Source organism: Manis pentadactyla, chromosome Y (assembly GCF_030020395.1).
Source record: "Manis pentadactyla isolate mManPen7 chromosome Y, mManPen7.hap1, whole genome shotgun sequence".
NCBI lineage: Eukaryota > Metazoa > Chordata > Mammalia > Pholidota > Manidae > Manis > Manis pentadactyla.
The window spans coordinates 7,343,130-7,365,418 of record NC_080039.1 but is presented as its reverse complement, the minus strand read 5'-3'; the positions used below and the strand labels follow the sequence as shown (position 1 = coordinate 7,365,418).

Genomic DNA, 22,289 nt, shown 5'->3' with positions numbered 1-22,289 from the left:
AGTCAAAAGAACCAACTTCAAGAGATCCCATATTGTATGATTCTACTTATATGAGATGTCCAAAACAGGCAAATCTATGGAGGCAGGAAGTAGAATAGTGGCTGCCAGGGACGAGAATGAGGAGCGACTAATAATGCAGATAGGGTTTCTTTCTGGGGTGATAAAAACATTCCGGAATTAGTGATAGTTGCACATATTTGCGAATGTGTTAAAGACCACTGAGTTGTAAACTTTAACTGGGAGACTTATATGGTATGTGAATTATAGCTCAAGCTGTTAAAAACAAGTGGCACAGTAAGAACCATAAAAATTCAAAAAAATCATTTTGAAATGCAATGGGGGATTATCATGAAAATGTCTAAGTGGATGGAGAGAATTTCAGTGGAATCACCATCTCAGAAGCAGAAAACCAGGTGAATAGAGTTCTTGTAAAGTAGGTGCTAAGGTTCAAGTTTGGGGAAAAAAAAGTAGGAGGAGATAAGGTTCAACTATTTTACACAAAACTAACAAACACCAATCTATGACCCATCAATTCCACTCCTAGGAATTTACCCAAAGGAAATGAAAACATGCTCGCAAAGACTTTTATGAGAATGTTCATGGAAGGTTTATTCATAGGAGCCCCAAACTGGAAATAGCCCTGATGTCCATTAATAGAATGGACAACCTGTGGAATATCCATACAATTAAATTATACTGGTAAGCAATGGACAACCATTGGTACATATGCAGCAACATGGAAAAACCTCAGAAGCATAATGCTGAGTTTAAGAAGCCTTCCACAAAGGGCACATACTGTATGATTATATTTACGTGAAGTTCTAAAGCAGGTAAAACAGGCAGAAAAAAAGAACAGTGATGCCTCTTAAAGGAAGTGGAGCTAGGGGTGGGGAATGACTAGAAAGTGGCATGAGGGAACTTTGTGGGATAATGGTAGTATTTTCTATCTTGACCAGGATTTAGGTTACAGAGGTGCAAGTATGTATTTGTCAAAACTCAGCAAGTGTACATTTAAGGTTTGTGCATTTCATTATATGTAAACTTTACATCAGAAGAAAAAATAAATATCAAACTCTAGTTAAAGATATGTATGCTGAAGTTTCTATGCAATAGAACATTGAAGTCTACAATTTACTTTGAAATGCACCAAAAATAAGATGGATTGAAGGGAAAGATGGATACATTAAGTACAGTTACATGTTAATGATAAAATCCAGGTAGTGGATATATCAGTGTTTATTTTAAAATTCAACTTTCATGTATGTTTGAACACTTTTAATAAAATGCTGGAATATGTATAATTAGCATTATGTGCCAACTGAGTAGATCCTGGGCAGGGGTACGTAAGTGAAGGGAAGGAGTAAGGGTTTAGATACTGGGTAAATTAGGCGGAAATGACACATTATTAACAAAACAGGAAACCAAGAAGAGTCCATGTTTTACATGGCCTGGAGAGAAGAAAAAGGGAGATAACAATGAATTTCATTATAGACAGACTGAGTTTGAAAGTAAGAAAGCCAAATGTAGCAAGTGGCTAGACACAAGTACCTGAAAATTCAGAGGCCAGGGCTAGACAGGTTTAGGAACCATCTATATAAAGGTGATAATGAAGCTTAAGGTAAAGAAAAAGGAAAGAATGGAGGTGAAGATGATCTTGGTAACCACCATAGGGGCTAGGAAGAAAAAAAAACAGAACAGAGAACCAGCTAAAAAAATCAAGATAACGTTACAGTAAAGAAAGTATAAATAAGCTACAATTTTCAACTACAAATCTCTTTTGAAAAACACTGCCAAACAGAGGTGTAAAACAAAGAATTTCCTATGGGAAACTGCTCTTTACTTTGATGGAGGAAACAACATATGGCTGAAATCCACGACAAATCAGACCCCCAATTCCTCCAAACAAAAACATTCTCCAAATCTTTGAAATTAAGTTGGAATTACATTTAGGTATTTAATCCTAAATACCAAAGATTACAACAGTTTCATACACTTATGGTAGGAATTTACGAAATGAAGAAAAATTTGTTATCGACTCCTGCTTTTCAAGAAAAACAGTTGAGAAAGCAAAGATATCCAGTTGAGAATGTTCTTCAGGGAGAAACATCTCAGACCTAAATAACCCTCACCCAAGTCTCAAAATCTACTTACCTTGAGGCAGATCATTGCCACTTGGATCACAGGAATAAGGTGGAGGTGGAGGTGGAAGAGGTGGAGGTGGTAAATTTGAAGCCTCCCCCACCTCAAGAGGATAAAGAGAATAGGAAGGATAGGAAGGATAGGAAGGATAGGAAGGATAGGAAGGATAGGAAGGATAGGAAGGATAGGAAGGATAGGAAGGATAAGAAGGATGAGGAGGAAAAGGAGGAGGAAGAGGAGAAATAGGTGGTGGTGGTAGATAGGCAGCAGGAATAGGAGCAGAGAGGTATGGACAGGATGGTGAGGTGATCACTAAAAAAGAAACAAAAAGTAGCAATGCACAACCTTAATACCTTACAAGCAATAGCTCATTGTCTACTCCTCCTCCACCCCCAATATGTCGAACAACTCTAATTCTTATGTGTTGACTTAAAATAAAAAACTTGGAAGGTAAGTTGCCCATACTCTCTTAGACAAGCCAGTCAAAAACTAGGATTTATTACAGGTTAGTTTTAGTTTTGTAAATTACTTGAAATTAAGAGGAAAAAAAACTGAAACTGAAGAACTTTGACTACCAAAGACTTTAAACATTAGCTAACAGGTACATAAATAAAATACCATTAAAGCAAAATTTTTACTTAGCTTAATACAAAATTAAGGATGTTTTCAGACATCTGCCACTCTTAGATCATTAAGAAGCTAGTAAGGGAGACTAAATTGCACAGATTACAGATGAAGTAATCCTTGAAGGTTTCTACTTGTAGCATTGGAGTAACATAAGGAACTCTAAATCATATTTCCATTTCTAAGCATGTACAGAATCTAAAACAGGCTAGCTGAAACACCTTATTCCTTTAACTTTCTACACCTGTTACTATGTTTTAAAAAAAATATTCATATAGGAGTCAGTTTTTGACAATTAAAATACAAATATGTTCAAATATGAATACATTTCTCTATGATGATAAAGGAAACAATGCAGTTCCAACCTAGTTAAAATATCCCTATATATACATAGTATGCCAGAAAATGTGTTACATTTTTGACAAAAGGTGAGTGATAGAACCTTTCAAGTTTAACTGAATCATTTTAGCTGACTTAGAAAGTCAAGTACTAAATTTTATCATTGTTACCCGCACTTTAATTTTAATCCTGAGAAGTATAGAAAATTTAGTCTTGTTCTTCAATAAAGGTTTAAATTCAGTTTTAGAACACTTAGTTCAACTAACAGTCCACACAAGCTGAATTTGTTATCCTAGTAATTTAATGAGGAATAAGGCCAAGTATTAGAAGGAACCCACACTGTTTTCATTCACTGACATAAATGTTAATAACACACTTATCTATACTCTTTATACAGTTACAGGCTAATAGTAATAGGAAATCTGTGTCTTAGGGTAATATAAAACTTGATAAACAGCTCTTTAGGGGTGATGAAACTTCTTTTTTGGTTGTGGTGTTATACAACTCTATGCATTGTGAAAACTTAAACAACTGGGCACCAAAAGACAAATTTTATTGTATCTAAGTTAAACTTTAAAAACTTGCTCAACTGTTTTGGAGTTTTGTCTTGCATATAGAAATATCCACTTGTACAGTTTTGGAAAAGGAATCTAATTTTTAGAACATCTCCAAATGCTTTGAAGACCTCATGGATGTTTACTCTTATTCCTCTTAAACTAGCACTCAAATCACACCATTTTAAAAAAGCAAATGGAGTAAATTCACTCAGATGAAGACAGAATGTGGTGATGATCACTAAATAAAAACCAAGTATTAGACACAGACGTAGCTAAGTAAGTTCTCATGGGCCTGAGAGGATCAAGGGCAGAAGAGATATGGAGGTTAACTTTATCTGAACTCACTGTACTTCTAAGTACATAATGTAATAAACCCCCTAAGAAAAAGCTTTCATAATTTCTAGCTACTCTCTAGAGAAACATGAGCATTCTCATGCACAGTTTTAATAGGGCTCTATAGGCTTAAAGGGTATATAATTCAAGAGGTAACTCCAGGACAATGGAACTTTTCTAAAGTATTAGTGGAAACCAATGTAATGTCCTAAAAATACTTATTCTCCCTTGTCTTTGTAGGTGCAGTGCGCTTCAGGACATTTCAGGGGAGAATATGAATATGCATAGTACGATTCGGCTTCTTACAGATCAGGCCTGGACCTAGGTGTAGTGAGGTGCAAAACTGAAGGGGCCACCAAGTTAACACTCAGAATAACTCATGGCAAGTAAAATATAAAAATTCTAAATTAAGACAGGATCCAAGCCTGCACCTGCATGTCCCCCAAGAATGAATGTCTCATTCAACTCACCCTAAGCCTGGCACACAGATTTTATATTTAAAGTTTCAGTACTTTATCATGGATATTTTCTGCATTAACCTTTATTTTTTTAAATAGTGCATTAAAGTACTATCTTGATGATCGTGGGTTTTCGGCACTTCCTTAAATCTTGCATCCAAGGCAAATGAGTCCCTAGTCGCAGCTCTGACAAGCACCTTCAAAGTTACCAAAACTCAGTTGACAGCATTTAATGCTTATGAGGAGACTCATGTTAAATGCAATCATAGCATCTAGTAGGTAAGAAGTGGCTTAAAACAGGATGAAATGGGGTGCCAGAGAAACACGTGAATAACACAATGCAAAATATGATTTGTTTCATCTAGAGGACTGACGGGAATGATAAAGAATAACTAAAAAGCAGCCATGAACTAGTAGACTTACAGCTGAGGTTCCTAAGCGACTCAAAAAACAAAAAGTAAAATAAATGAAGGCAGTATACATTTTTAGAAATACCTACATAGAACACAATTTGGCATTTAAAAAGTAAGCGTTCGATGACTGTAAGTGAGGCATTACAATGTTTAGTTCAGCTGTTACTTCATTTGTTTTTAAGCTCATGCATCTGCTAGAAACAGAGCAGTTTTTCCTTACAATTAGCACAAAGTAGTAAAAGAGGGTCTACATTAACATTTGCAGTGAAAATTTTCTATGGTAATTAACATATACTGCATGGTTTTGTTCTAGGCACTGTGCTAAACAGTTAATTTTTAAGTTCTACATCAAAGAAAACACATCAAATGAATTATTTTAAAGTGGACACTATGAAGGTCAAGTAAAACTTTGCCAGCCATTCAAGAAAAATTCCATGTGCCCCATCCCAATCATAACCCTCCCTTTCCCACCATAATTAACTGTTATCCTTTCATAATATCATTTCCTTATGGTCTTAAGGGTTTTGTTACCCAAATATGTATCCCTAGATAGTTTTTTTAAGTTTATGTCTTGAATCTCTTTTAAGTCTGTTGGTCCTTTCTCCACCTCTGTCATTTCCTTTCAGTTTTTTTTTTTTTGAAGAATCTGGGCCCTTGGACCTGTTAAATTTCCCAGTCTGGATTTTGCTGATCACATACACTTGGTGCATTTCAACATGTTCTACCACATTTCCTGCAATTGGGCAGTTGGATCCAGGAGGCTGGATCAGACTAGGATTAATTCCTTTGGCACTTCTGTAAGTAACATGTGACTGCCTCTGCAATCTCAGCAGCTATTTCTGCTTAATACCCATCCATTCAGTAAGGACTGCAAAATGATTATGTTCTGCCCCTTTTATTCACTGATCATATATATATATATATATATATATATATATATATATATATATATATATATGCATGTATATTAGTATTCTAACTATATATATATATACATATATATATATATATGTATATATATATATAAAACACACACACACACACACACACACACACACACACACACGCACGCATGCACGCACACATTTGCCCCCAACTACTATTTGGTTACACATTGGTTCAGTTCGTATAAGGCAAGCAAGATAAACGCTGCTTTCACTTAATTTTGCAGTGTTCAAGAAAATGAACTGGTTTCCTATCATCCTCTTAAGGTAACAAATTTAAAAACATTAAGTACTTAAAAATTTAACACATTTTATGTGTTCTAACCTACTGTAATTATCATTGCTGAGGCTTAAATTATTCCATTTTTGGCCAGTGGGAACCTGTTCAAGACAGGTCCTAAGTCCTTTTGACGTGAGTCTAGTAACTCTTCCTAGCTATCTGCCATGACAAAATGATCCAGGCTAATCTTGAACATTTCTTGCAGCCATTTCTCCACAAAGGCCCCACCTTTTTTTTAAGTGAGAAATAGTATTTCAAGACTACAAATTGAGTGCTAAGGTTATTCATCATTTCTAGGCCTTTTCTGTGGACAAAGCTACGAAAAATACACATATATTTAAAGATAAAATACCTTAAGTTTATATCGATACTTTCAAATTTAGGACCACAGAAGCTTTTACTCAGCCTCTTTATCACATCTGTATTACCTTTCTTCCATATTGAGACTCCTGGTTTGCTAGGACATGAGGGGATAAAATTAGAATATCCCATACTCACTCTTGTTTTAGCCAAGATTCGTTTCAGAACAATCTGAGTGAACTTGATATGATTCATGAAAGCATTAAAAAATGCTTACCACATGGTCTCTCAACTCTCCCATTTTTAAAAATAGCTATGCTGTATCTACAATGTCTAAGTATAAGGCTGTTGCTATTACACAGTAAATTCTCAACCTCTAGCCTGTTTGTATTAATTCTTCCAGTAATTATGTATTTAATACCATCAGATCTTATGCTGATATTTCTAATTGTTTTAGTAGTCTTAAAGTCAAAGCTCATTCTCTAGTACACTGATGTCCATTCAATACAACTTTCTGTGATGGCAGAAATAACACTTCTGGGATGTCCAATATAGTTGCCTCTATCTCCATGTGACTTTGAGCAGTTGACATGTGGCTGGTGACTGAGCAACTGAAAGCTTATTCAACTATAATTAACTGAAATTTAAATTGTCACATGTGGCTAGTGATTACCCTGCTTGATGGCATGGCTTTAGTAGATTCTCCAGGAAGGGCTCATGCAACTAAGATTCTCTCAATTCTTACATCTGCCTTTAGGCTTGATAATCAGTTTAGTTAGATATAAAATCTTTGGTTTACATTCTTATTATCTCAAATGTTACTCCATTTTCTTCTGGCTATCAAGTTTGATGAATAGCATTTCATTTTTTTATGTCCCATAGGCTCTTTCATCTAGATTACAAAAGGACTTTTTCTTTAAAGTCCAGACATTTTACTAGAATGTTCTGGTATTGCTTGCTCTGGGTCAATATTCTCAGGTAAGCAGAGTGCTATTTCAGTATACAGTTTTAAAGCTTTTTCAATTTCATAAAAGTTTTCTGAATTAAAGGTGTTACTATTTGTTCTTTCTCCTTACTTTGGTTTTCTTCCTCAGGGAGGACTTCTACAGTGTTTAGTCTCCTCTGCCTATCTTTAATACATCACTTTGATTTTTTTAATCTTCCTTTTCTTCATTTTAGATTTCCCTTCTTTCTTATATCTTTCTCTGAAAGCATTATCTGTTGTATATTTTTGGTCATGTTTGTTATAGTTTTGCCTTCATTACTGAAATTACTTTCTTCCATTTCTAATGCTTTCCTGAGGTCTGTCACATATGAGTTTTTCTAACTCATTTGCTATTTTTATACCATTTTTTAATGTCTTTAGCTCATTCTGAAATAGTTAATTAAGTAGTCATATTTCTGACATACCTCATGCCTTTAGGGAGATTATTCTTTTTTTCCCCTCAAAATATCTTTGTACAGAATTTTATTTTGCACTTTTCTTCCATTCATTTTTAAGTGAAATTATTTTTCATGAACTTTAGAATGAGTACAGGAAAGCTTTTCTAACTTCGTAGGATTTTATTTTCTTGTGCAGTATTAAAAACCATGAATGCTTTCTAGGATGCCTTGACTCTGTTCTCAACTTTAATCAGGACCTGCTCTTTTTACTATACTGATCAATTTTGATTGCACTCTCAGCAGTTTCTCCTTGGAATGTCAGTTTTGAGTGTTCTTAGGGGCTAAATTGTTCCAAGCCCTTCAATTCCTTTACCATGTACCCAAAGCACTCACCCAGTATTGGAGAGGTCAAATCCCTTCCCAGTCTTAGCTGCTCCTTCCAAATTGGCTGCCTCACTTTCCCATGAATTATTAGCTCTTTAGTAGTTCTCCTGTTCTCAGATCCATCAGACAACAGCCCCAGTGATTCTGTTTTCTTGCACCCACACAGACCTGATAGCATGCAAGTCTTGTGACTTGTGGTTTGTCCCGACCTGTTTAAATCTGGGGGGTTCAGAGTGATGCCTTGGTCACCTAGTTTTGTTGTAAGTATTATCCATGGTTTGGTTTTGCTATTTCCATTTTTATTTGGGGACTCAGATTGAAAACCTATGCTGCTGACATTACCTTTCCAGAATTCTGAGAACTTTAAATTAATTGACTCAATGGAATTCTACATTTGTAAGTTGTTACTATCAGATCAGAAAGGTTCAAAAACTTACCGAAAATTACACAGCTACTATGTTGTTAAACCAAGATTTCTTAAATTCTGGAACCCATAATTATTACAACATTCATGGGAAAATGATTCATTATATGGCAAGTATTTTATAGCAAACTTTTTACAAATTATCTGTGAAGGGCGAAACATCTCTAATTCCTGTACAATAAAACTTGACTCAAAGTTTAAGAAACTTGTGAAGTCCTCTAAACTCTCAGTGGAGTAGCAAAATTGCTACAAAATCATATCAAAGCCAAATCTGCAAGAAAAATACTGAAACTCTGGCTCTTAAATATCATGGTTTCCTCAACTATAGAACATTCTTTATTAACTAGCTTAAATTTAATACTGGTTATTAAAGTAATCCTATCTAATTACTAGAATTGTTGTATGTGCATGTTCGTGAATAGCAAAAGAGGTTTCCAAAGTAGCAACCACTGATAACCTACCTGGCCTGCCTTGTGTAGGTGGAGATACAAATAGAGGCTGCATAACATTCTCTGAGGGAACTGAAGTGGTATTACCAGCTTGATTAGCTGCTGCACAGTTTGATAAGACTGAAGCTGGAACATTACTGGCACAGGAAGCTGCAACTGCTGCAGAATTTACCAGCACCTGTAAGTGTGGAAGAAAGTTTAAAACTCTAAGTTCAATTTTTCAAACAATATTGGTCTCTTACCTGATCCTAAATTTCATGAATTAGTATTCTGACAACTAAAACACCGAGAAGTCAATCTTTATGTAAACCCTATATGGGAAGGAAGTTTTGGGAAGTTTTAGTAAATGACATAGACTTGACAGGTAATTTGTATTAGCTTACTCATTATACAAGAGATCCAGAGTAGAATATGAGTAGTCTAATGCCAGCACACAGAACCGTGTCTTGATCACAATAGATGCTCAATTTGTTGAATGAATTTACTACTCATTGTGCCAGGCACCACAAAGTACAATAATACTTAATATAGAAATAAAAGCAGCTTCTTGAAAGTACGATGAAGGGCAAAGTGAACAAGGGGAAAAAAATGATTCTCCTCTGTACAGACCATTGCAACTGCTTGATAACACAATGAAGATTACCTTCTGGGGGTAGTTGTATGAGGTAACTGTGTCCTGAGGAGACATAGAACATGGTCCTCTGTCCTGAAGAGACTTTAATGAGTACAGAAATATAGTTAAATGAAGGGAAATCAAGAAAACAAACAACACATTAATAAAAAAATCTGCTGTGTTTCAACATCTCCTAAAATTAAGCGAATATGGTATACCCTCAAAGTATTCAAATTTGGAAGTGACTACTAAGGTAATATTCCAGAAGGTATCAATCTGCTGCCTGACTGAGGTGACTGCTCTATTTCTGATCTACAGAGATCCTGATCATATGCAACTCTAGTCCCAACATAGATACTAAAATAATATGGAGGACTGTAATGTAAACACTTTCTTCGTGGCCTTCCTTGCCTTAGAAGCTTCAACATCAGTAGGACCAGCAGCAGTTTTGCTAAAAGAAAGCATGCCATTCGAAGATGTAACTTAGGACAAAGGTAGGTATCTGGTGTTCAGCCACATCCTATCCAAGAAGGATGTAGTATAGTGCAAACACTGCTCCCCTCTGGTTCAAGACCTTGTCTTTGTCAAAGTAAAATGATTTAAAAATGCTCAGAGTTATGCATGGCAAACTGTCATGACAGAAAGAAAAACTAGCAGTGTAAATTGGTAATAATGATAACTCAGAGGGTATCAAGGGAAGTAATCACAGGAAACAAGAGGAATCACACTGTGACAAAGGTGAGTCTAACTTACATGGACGTAAGATTGCACGTTTCTAAAGTCTGTTCAACTACAGCCAAAGAACCTGCCAAAAAGCAATCTTTGGCCCTGGCTCTGAAGATCCAGTATCAATGTTAAAACTCTAGGAAAATATTTAGTTGAGAACTGGGCATGGAAATAAGATGTAAGAATAAATGTTCACAGTTTTTCAGAAGTCCTGTGCCCAGAAATCTCTAAGTTCTGCATTGGTCCTCTCCCCTCAGAATGCTGTGAAAAAATTACTTAGGAACTTGCTATGGATTTGGTGACTAGAGGGTAGAAGTGGAGCACATTATGAAGAGATTGAAAGCTACTGGTGATGTATGATAAAGTAAATTCAGAACAAAAGAGAACATGTGGCAAGTGAAAATAAGTGAACAGAAAGAAATGTCTACTCTTATTATCCCTGATGTTAAGATTTTTTACTTGTTTTCTTCATTTTTTTGTGCAAGTCGCTATTTTAAGTGAAAGGCTATTTTAAGAGACACGTGATATGAGACTAGTAATGATGGAGGGGGAAAAACCTATTTCTCTAGATGGGGCAAAGAAAGGAAAGGAGAAGTAAGGGGAAAAGAATTACACATCATAGTTTTCACCTTCATAAGATGGCCTAAACAGTAAAAACAAAAATCTTGTACCTGAAGCTATCAAAGTTAGAGAACGGAGGGTAATTATTCAAGTTCTTCACAAATATTCCAGTTCTCCTGGGTACATGGTAGGTTGCTCTTCTGGCCTCATCTAAAGTGAGGTATGGCCATGTGACTTGCTTGGCCAATGAAATACAAGCAGAAATACTAAGAACCAGTGTTCAATTTCCTATCTTTAGCCCTGCCAAGGTGACTGTGAAAGCCCAAGTCCAACAGTCTGGGTCCCTGACTGACTATGATGAACAAAGGCCTGCAACTAACCTGCACTGGACATACAATATCAGCAAGAAAACTTTCCTGTGTGATGCTGCTGAGATTTTCGGAGGTTGGTACTACAGCTAACCTGACTAAACAGTAGCTGGTAACTAGAAGTAGGGTGCTGCTGTAACAAAAACCTAACTTGAGAAGATTATGAACTTGAAGCCATTGGGGGAAGAGATTTAGAAAACAATGTAAGTTTCATATTGTGATTACTAGTAGACGAGTTTAATAAGGTATCCTAAGACAGACATGTATATAAAAGTAGTTTGCAGGCAAAAATGAAGGGAATAGAGTACTTGAATACAGAAACTTGTAGGGTTGAAGAAACTGCTTCAACACACAACTATACACATAAAATTGATAAATGCTCTGAACAACAAAGAACAGTTAAAACTTGGCTTCAAAGCAAGAATCCAAACTAAGGATATAGCACCTAATGAATCTTGAACTTTACCAAAATGGCTCATGAAAAAGCATCCAAAGATGGATCTTCCATCAATTCCTGATAAGCTCAAGGTATCTGCAGTTAGGTAAGAGAGAGACATAGGAATAAGAAAGCAAAGAATTATAGCAAATCTAAGTAGTATATCTATTTAAAAAAAAGAACTAGCAGTATGGCTATTGGCACTTGAAACTAACAGGAACCAAAGCAGCAGCATAGTAAATCAGTCGAAGAAACTGTAACAACTAAAACTGTGCAACTGAGATAAAATGTCCCTTGGGCCCCCAATTTCCTATAAGTAAAAAGTAGGTTGAGTAACGAAGAGTTCTAGAAAACAGTGAACGAGGGAGCCCCTCTGGGGAGCAGTCCCCAGGCCTCAGCTGAGGGTCCTCACAATGTCTGTCTATCATAACACACTTGTTACAAGCAGGTAATGTTTCTCCCATTTTCCCCAAGTGGGAATTTTTACTGCAGTTTTTCAGTCCCCACTCCCCTGTCATAACCTGGGTGTGTAGGAGGTAAATTATTTTGTCTCTTTAATTTTAGGCTTCCAGATCAAGAGGAGCCACATGTGGACACAATACAGAAAGCACTACACATTTCCCAGAAACCTTGGACTGAGTTTAATTACACTGAACATGATTTTGAGGTTGACACCCTTCAGGTGAAATCAAGCATTCTGCCTATAGGAGGGAGTTTGAGCTGAACTGTTTTAGTCCTTAAGTGCTTTTAAAATATTTCCAGCTTTTTGACTTCCAGGCACAGAGAAGTTAGATTCTTCGGTGGGACATACTCTGGCTGATGAAAAAGAAGTGCAAAGAAAGTGACTCATAGCATCTCCAGGTGGAAGCTGTAAGAGGCAGTGCACCATTCACTACCTTTTGGTTCCTGCCTTGGAAATCATGGTTGGAGCTTCCATCAGCCTGAGTCCCTGAGCAGAGCCCTCCTGTAGACCTCCACTGGACATGCAGCATGACCAAGAAGCAAACTTTTGTTATATTAAGTGAGATTATGGACCATTCCTACTAATACAAAAGCACGATGAAATCCTCTAAAATATCATGCCTGATGTTTTAATTTCCTCTTGTATTGACAAGTATTAGGAATATCTGTAAACAGATTAATTTTGGAAAAGGGGTGTGATCTTGAATGAGTTACTTAATTTCTGGATCTCAGTGTCTTCATCCTTAGGATGGGAATGATACCCTAAATACCTTACAGGACTGTTATGATTAAAATATATTTATATGTATAGCTGTTAGAACTGTGCCCTAGTACACAGTAGGAGCTATAGGTGCTGGCCATTACTGTTAAATACCTACCAAGTTTGCTGTAGATTCAGTTGTGCTATGAACATCTGAAGTTTCGTAGTCTGGTTCTAGAGAATATAGCCAAAGTAAAGTAAAAAGTGAGCATTATTTTAGAGTCTGAAATTTTATAAAATAAAGATTAATGTCAGATTACATCTAGATCTCACTGACCTGAAGGATACATATATTCTTTGCAATTGTATAAAAGACAGAAGAAGGATGTTCGTGTAGGGCTTTTTAGCTCAGCAGAGCCAAATGGCCAAATAAAACTTGCTTTTTCTCAAGTTTTATTGATACGTGTTCAAAGCCAAAATGTATACATCCTTGAAACAAGTGATTGGAGATATTACAGCCAGAAATTGGCTGTAAACAATACATATCTCTCCTCTGAAAATTCCCTTAGCTCTTAGAGGTCAGGCAGAGGTTAAAAAAAGAAAAACAGCTATGTCCAATTTTTCCAGTGATTAAGTTCATTGCTCTAGAGTTAGGACTGTCTATATTTGAATCCTGATGAACTGTATTACTTTAGGCAGGTTATTTAGTTTGTATCTCAATTTCTTCACCGTAAGACATGGATAACAGCTCATCAATAGGTGGGGATGGGTGAAAAGGACACGGTGCTTGACATAAGAATAAATGGTGTACAAAGTAATCTGAGTATAATCCATAGTTTGAGAAGGTTAAACATTACAGATATGTCATGCCTCATCTGTTTTTTCCACCTGTTTCAGGTAAATAATACATTTAAAATTGGTTTGTTCTCAAAGGATGGCTTAGTGGACTCAGGTACTTTACTTTAAGATTGCTATGCCATTGAAATGCAGAGAAAGTCAATCTTCAACTGGACAGTTTTCCACCAAGCAAAATCCCACAGGTCAATACTGGATTTGATTCTTAAACACATCACTTATCAAACACACATGCATGCAACCACTCCAAACATCAGGATTTAAGGTGAGAAACAAAGACTGTGATTATGCCACTACAAGTGAGCGGTACATCTGAAGGTACCCACCAGGATAAAGGGTGAAGACAAAAGGACCATGCTGAGTAAAAGAGCAGAGAGTACATATCCTTAAGCACATGCACCTACAAAGTCTTCACAGATTGATCCTGTGCTATATGTTTTCTTATTAAATTTCTAGAAATATCTATTTCCTTCTACATAAGTAACAGAAAGAGGAGCATCACAAGAAATTAAGCAACTTGACTATTAAGTCATTCAGCTGCTTTGCATCTCTTTAATCACCCAATTCCTCCAGAAATGCTTCAGCTGTCATGCCACCTTACAGTAAAATGGTAAAAATAAGCACACTTGTGGTGAGAGGCACTGTAACAACCGTTAAGGGCATATATGTATACATTTTAGAGCCAGACAAACCTAAATTCAAAATTATCTCTGCCAGTCACAAAGAACCGCATATTACATGATTCCATTTACATGAAATGTCCAGAATAGACAAATCCATTCAGACAGACATCGGACTGGTGGTTTCCTAGGGCTGGGTGGAGGCAGATGGGCAGAAAATGGGGAGTAGCTGCTAATGAGTACAGGGTTTCATTTTGGGATGATTAAAATGTTCTAAAATTGATTGTGCTGATGATTGGTATGCAACACTGACTATACTAAACACCACTGAATTGTATGCTTTAAATAGGTGAATTGTATGGTATGCAGATATCTAAATGGAGCAATTATTAAAAATATAAATCTCTGTCACTTACCAAGGGTATGACTTTGGCCATGTCACTTACCCTTTCTATCTCAGTTTACTCATATACAAAATAAGGACACCACATCCATCAGAGGGATAAAGTATTTTATTAAATTATCAATATAATTACTTAGTACAGTGGATGGTCAATAGGATTCAATGAATAGTAATGTTCATAAACAAAGCAGATTACTTCGGATGAAAGAGTTATCTCATAGAAATCTCGTAAAATAATAGCTAGTCATGTGAAAAGCCTACAGTAGTTATACAAATTGTGAGGACAACATGAATAGTGTTTTACTAATAAGGAATAGTTGTTTTCCTTACTGGAGTACCACCAAATCAAATTCACTAAAGACATATGCAGAGACCTGAAAATAAGTTATAACGATTTAGTGGCCTACAGAAATAGAAGTCTGTTCTTCTAAAAAATACCAAAACATCTTCAAAAACCTAAGCTCTAAGACAAGAACTGGTAACTTTCAAAAACCAGAATATATACCCACAAAACTTTGAATCTACAATGCCACAGAATCATCTTCAAAAAAAAAAAACAATTTATTTAATTGTAACTGACTCACCATTGTCATTCTGGTCACTGCCCTCCTCTGAATTCAAAGTCTGTGTGCCTGAGCTATGTCCTTGCCTTGCAACATAGTGTCTCGAAGGAACAGGCACCATTGTAGAGGGTCCTCCATGATTCTGTACCAAAGACACACACACACATAAACATACACATGCAGTTCTCTGCCTCTGTAGTCAGGAGAAAAGAGTTATAAATATATTAAATGTACTGGACATTAGAAAAATGAAGAAATAATAATCAAGAAAACAGAAAATACTGCCCAAATTATTTGTCCACCTCTATCAACAAATCTCTAAGAACAGCTTAAAAAATAAGTTTTTCACCTTTAAAAGCTCTAAGATGCAAAACTCATGTTTATCAGAAGGGCTTTATTTGGTTGTCTGTGTAAAAAGCTAAAATTTATCCACATAGCCTTTATTTTAAAAAAAAGGAAAAGGGAAAGGTAAACAGCTTTTTGAGTGAAGCTTTGACCTACTTACAGCTATAGTTGGATAAGCAGTCCCACTCTCTTCTTCAACTTCACAAACAGTAATGGTTTCTTCCAAGTCCCTGGGCATCTGTCCATTCTCGGGAGCAAAGCTATTCTCACTCTTCTTATTCACACAATGCATTTGGCGCTGACTACGCCTAAAGGAACTTAAGTATTTCAGAGTATGAGAAGGAGAAAAAAATGACAGAACATGATAGTAACTTGTTTCTAATTTCTAAATAACAATTAAAACATTTCAATGTTGAAACTTTAAAAAAATTTCGATCACATATTTGTTACTTAGCAATGAAGCCAAACTTACCCATTTTCTCTTTCAACACTGAATATTCACTTACCGAGATCTATAGGAGAAGTTATCATAGCTCTGGCAGCACCTTTTACCTGGGCCAGAGTAAAAACCAACTTTAGGGCCCTCCACATCGTGCCTATTTATAAAGCAAGATGAATCCCTAAGAACAGAGGGATGGGAAAATATAATTCTTTATTCAGTAGTGCTTGAGAAGTCAGTTCTTCAAGTTAAACAGAATAAACAACATCTTTCTAAAATCATCCAAATACAGCCTTGCTCTCCTCACCACTGGTATTAGGTCTATCCATCATTCAAGAATATAATGCCACACTTACGGCGCTCACCTTGATAGCATTCTATCACCTAGCATCTCTTCCAACTGCTCCACATTTCCCTAGACTCTGAGAATACTTAACTTCCAATACATCTATTAGATGAGAATTTAAGTATACATAACTTCTATCCTCTATGCTCCCTTTAGGCAGATATTATAAGAGAAATGTAAACTATTAAGATATTTCTAAATTCTACAGTAATTCTGTCCAGGAATGATTTACAGTATTTAAATAGAGATGTACATTATCGTTAAAGTCAGTAAAGCCTTACCTGGGCATCCCATATATCCAACTGGGTCTCTGAGATGAATGTTGAGGATGAGAATATTCACTAGACGTAGTACTGCCAGCTTCCTGTGACTGGTTATGCCCGTAATGCGTACTCTGCTGAAGTCTTGGCGGGAACGAAGTGTCTCCCTCGATGTAAGCCATAGTCATATGAATCTCCTTTCCTCTAACTTTCTTGAACATCTTCTTCCATTGCTTCATGTTCACGTCTGACGTAGCTTTCAGGCAAACCAAGAGGCAGCAAATAAACTTCATAACCAAACCAAAAGATGTAGTGTCTCCTCCCAACTCTCACAAATGCCTAAAACTATCGGATTTTTTTTTAACAAACCAAATAAATACAGGGAGGGAAATTTTGTATTTGGAAGAGCAAAATGAGCAGGTAATCTCTATCAATAGACATCTCAACTCTATCTTTTGTATAGGCAACTTTGGTCCTCAAAAAAGTCATTCTCATTGCTTACATTACTATTATCCAAGAAATTATGCCTATTAATATCCCTGGCTGCTTCTGTGAGGTGTTTTTCCTCATTCTTTTGAGAAATCTTTTGTCTCTAAAATCTATATCAGCTTAACTTTATACAAAATCCCCTGGGAACCTGATTTTCAATCAGGGATAAATTTGCTACTTGGGGCACATTTGGCAATGTCTGGAGGCATTTTTCGTTGGCACAACGGGGGAGAGGATGCTACCAGTATTCAATGGACAGAGGCCAGAGATGCAGGTAAACACCCTACAATGCATAGGATCACGTCCCAAAACAAAGTATTATCTGTCCCAAAATGTCAGCAGTGCTAAAGTTGAGAAACCCTATCTTAGAACAAGACTTATGTTATACCTTAAAAAAAATACAATATAGACAAGTACAAGAAGGGGAAAATAATAAAACCTTCAGTATACAAACCCATTTCTGGGCCATAGATCCCCGAAGTTTTCTGGTAACTTCTTCCTTTCTGAACAAGCACAGGATTCCAGACAGGAACAGGTGACACTTGGGTAACTGGTTTTAAGTTAGCCAGTGGAACAACATGCCTTAAAATTTTAAAGATGTCACCATGAAGCCATTGCAACAAGACTCGATTCTCAGTAGTTACACATACCCCAACCCCTCCTGCTTCATTTTCAAGTGTATTCCTCTTAAACCATTGACACTAGCTATCCGTTAAGGTTTTCTATTCAGACTAGAAAATCTAACAATAGTTTGTACAATTTCATAGCTATTTATAGCATGTATCCTGTTCCAGAGGAGAGATTGTGATATAAAGTTTACAAATACTTGTTCCCTCTCCTTGGAAGATGATTATATTTTCCCACCCCCACTGACTTCAGGCTCATCTGTGTAACCCACTTTAGCCTATAAAATGTGAGCAGATACCTGAAGAACATTCAAATGATTTGTCATGGTCTCATTCCCTAACTGTGATCATGGAAACATAGGCCTAGATAGAGACTTTACTGGACTGGGTCCTCTTTGCTGACAGACTGTAACCATGCTAAACAAGAAATGAACATTATTGGTTTAAGCCTGAGATTTCTTTGGTTGTTAGGACAGCATAAACTAATTTAATGTTCTCAACTGGCAGAGGCTCAGTTAGCAAAGCAGCTTTCTAATTCATCTGAACAGGTTTATACCAGAATTCTGTTGTATTAATATTCCTAATAAGTTTGCTAATGCCTAGGATTTGGAAACTTTTATACAAGTACGTATACTGAAACATCATACACTTCAGGATATGCTTTTACAATTTGAAGTAAGTTATCTTAAGCTTCTACCAGATATAACTTGGGTTCTTTTACTAGCATGCTGGGAATTCTCAACAAAAAAGCATCAAGAGCCAAAGATTTTGGTAATTCAACAACTTTTTATATTCTCACTTTTCTGCCAGTTCTTCAATGAAGACTGTTACTGAACTGTTCTCATTTCCAACTTCCTGAATATAAGCATTATAGTATCTTCCACCTGAATCCAAGTGAACCTGAAATGGGAAGAGACAGTAAGAATATATCTAGTCTCAGGTTGGTAGACATTATCTGGCTTCTGCCAAATAAAAAGATCAGTTCTCCCAAATGGAGTTCAGACGTGTACTTATTAAACCAGTTGATAATCAACACTGGCAGTCTGGTTCAATGGAGGCAGCACATGCTGAAAGAGCCTTATATGTAATCACAAACATGTGTAATTAAAATTTAACACAAACATTAGAAGGCACATTTTTCTAGCACTTTGTAAATTAGTTTTCTAAACTTTATATTAATAACTAAAGCCACAAATTATTTGGAAAAACATATTACTAATTCTTTAAAGAAAGAACTAACCTGACACTTGTCTCCCAAAAAGTACAGTCTCCCAGCATACTCCATGTAATTCAGTTTTTGAAGTTCTATTAAGAGAAAATGAAGATTCAAGCTCAAGTGCTCTACATCATTTGATTTTGTAAATTTTATCAGGGTCTTTGATAATGCTACCACTATAAGCTAAGTTTCTTTTAAAAAAGTTTTAATGAGTCATACTATTCCTCTTCATGGGTTTTTCTCTAAATCAATTTAAGGAGACCTGCCAGAATATTTTTGTTCTACAAAACACAAATAGGTGAAAACTGGAGGTTGTAATCTTAGAATTGGTCAAACACCAAGAAGGTACCATTTAAAAGTAACACACCTCAATTAAAAAATAAAGGTAAAAAAAAGTATCACTACACAGCTTCCTCAAGTAGTCTCTTATTGTTAACAACACTTTGTGTTCCATGAGGTCATAACCTCATTCTAGATTGTTAACAATAGCTAGGTTCAGCAAAGTTCAAGTTGTTGAATATTAAACATTAAGGGCTACCTTGAAGGCAGAACTTAAGGCTTACTTTGATCAACTTAGTTACCTAAAAAGGAGAAAACAATGACCTATTTTAAGGGTTGGCAACCTTTCTCTGTAAAAAGCCACATAGTAAATGTTTTAACCTCTGTGGGCCACAAAGACTGTTCCAGCTACTCAACGCTGTCACTGAAATTTGGATACTGAAATCTAAATTTCATTTAATTTTCATGTGTCACAATACACTGTTCTTTCAAGTTTTTCTGCCACTTAAAAATATAGAGACCATTCTTATCTCATGGAACACATAAAAACAGGTGGCAGGTCAGATTCGGTCCACAGGCCATGGTTTGCAGACATCTGATGTATTATTAATGAGGGAAGTCTTAACAATTTAAATAAGCTTATTTCCAGTTTTAAGTGTCTGGTAGTCCTAGCTACCTACAAACTATCACCACACAGTCTTTGCAAAGTTGATGTCCCAGATAAACATCAGATTCTAAGATCCATCCTCACTTCTAAGTTTATTTGTTTCCTCTTTAGATTTAAACCATGTATTAAGCTAAAAAGTCCCAGGCTGGTTTTTTTTAACATAACAGTACATTGACATCTAATAACATCTCTTGTTAGAAACAATCTGCGAAATTATTCTCCTGGATCTGTCAGGATTCAAAAGTATTCTGTTGACATGTCATTACCTTTTATGCTGTCCAACCAAACATCAAATTCTACATTATGATAGATTTCTGGATCCAGGGCTTTGAGCACCTTGTAGGGGAAGGGCATCTTTGACTGGTTTCCTAGAGACTAAAATAAAAATTATCATGCTACAAACTCCCCATCCTTAGCTTAAGTCTTCCTTCTATGAAGAAGGAAGAATTAGGTTCTTTTCCTTCCTTTTCTTTTTTTAAAAAAAATTTGTACATATGGCTTCCTTTCCTTCTTTATTAAAAGAATAAATGTATGCGAAAATAAATTTTATTTATTGCATCTGAAAGGTGAGGAGACTAAAGAAGCAGTTATGCAAATGATCTAAAAAGACTGCAGAAGGGAAATTTTGTCTAAAGCAGCCAACAGCTCAAGACATGACATATATAAATCAATGCAATACAGACCAGCATTAAAGATTCAGTCACAAATATTCAACGAGTCTCATCTTGATATGCACACAGAGGTGCAAGTGTTTCTATACCCTAAAATCGCTGGGAAAAAATCTGAAAAGTTTGCTTTCATCAAAATTTGTTATGATTTCCAAAGGAATTACCTTCTTCTACTCTTCTACTTCTGAGAATTTCACTATGTTCAATTCTTTCTGCAAATTATCAGCACTTGAAGCATGCACAGTGATTACTGTAATAATGTCCTACATAGCTAGCTTCAAATGGAAGGTTTGCTTGATTTTATGCCTATACAGATGGTAACATTTTTCCTGTTTCTTCAACCATGGTTATCAACTATTTTCTTTGCAGAACAGGGTTATTATATTTTTAATGACAAAAAGAAACCTTAGCATCAGAAGACTGATTACAAACTAATTATCTATTGGGTTTGTAATGTAACATGAAAAGAGCTGAAATTTATCAAGGGTTTGGTTTACTTTGAAAAAAAATCTACAACTCCTGAAGAATAGAAATAGAGAGAACAATTAAGCATGTATTTTACATTTTCAGATTAAGACTTCCACAAAGGAAAACATCAACTCTTCCACCACCCCATTTAACTAGGATGGACTTATTTGACCTTAACTAGTTTAAGTTATGATGCCATATGCCAAGAATATGAAATTTCTTTGCCCTAGAAAATCTCAAACCTTTGCTTCATCTGTTCCTTCACTGTACTCCTCTGGCATATTTTCAGCATCGCAGCAGGCACCTAACTCTTCAGTCCTAATTAAAAAGATTTAGAACAAAGAGCTTTATATAAATGCAGAAGCTAAGAAGTCTTAAGCCTGACATCTGTAGCACCACCTAGCGGTTAAAGTAGCTCAGTTCTAAAAATGAGGCAAATACTTTTTCACCCCAACATTTACCTTTATGCTTCCTTTCTGAAAGTATACTCAGCAGATTACCTCCTATATTTCATACCCCCTGTGGGGAAACACTCTAAAGATGGCCCCTATAATCATGCCCTTCTGTGATTCCCCTCTTCCTAAGTTTGCTTCTAACCAATAGGATGTGTATCATTACATTAACATAAGAATGTAATGACTATGTTGCTGGTAGCTCTATGACTCTAAGAAAACAAGTAGCCATGTTCTCCAGCCCCATGTAGTAAAGAGCTGAGGGTTACCTCTAGCTGACAGCCAGAAAAAAAATCTTAGTCCTACAGCTGAAAGGAACGGAATGCTGCCAAGAACCATGTGAGTAGGGAAGTGGATCCTTCCCCAGTCAAAACTCCAGGTAAGAACTCAATACTAACATCCTCATTGCATACTAGAGTGAGACCCTAAGCAGAAAACCCAGATAAGCTATACCCAGACTCCTAACCCACATAAATTGAGAGATAAGTGTGTTATTCTAAGCTGCTGAGTTTGTGGTAATATTGCTACGCAATAGATAACTAATATACCTTGACTTCCTACTACTGTAGTTTCTGTAAGCCTGAAGCCCTTAAGACAAAATCAGTGAAAAGAAACTTTTACCCTGATATATGGCAGCTACCTCCTGCATTCCCATATAAGCTTTAAAAAAAAAAACACCCAAGAAAACCCTCTTCTACCA

General features: G+C 36.1%; 1 pseudogene; it reads right to left on the bottom strand.

Moving 5' to 3' along the window:
* The window catches only part of LOC130682200 (putative bifunctional UDP-N-acetylglucosamine transferase and deubiquitinase ALG13), a 123,423-nt pseudogene that overhangs the window by 5,652 nt on the left and 95,482 nt on the right, over window positions 1-22,289 (bottom strand).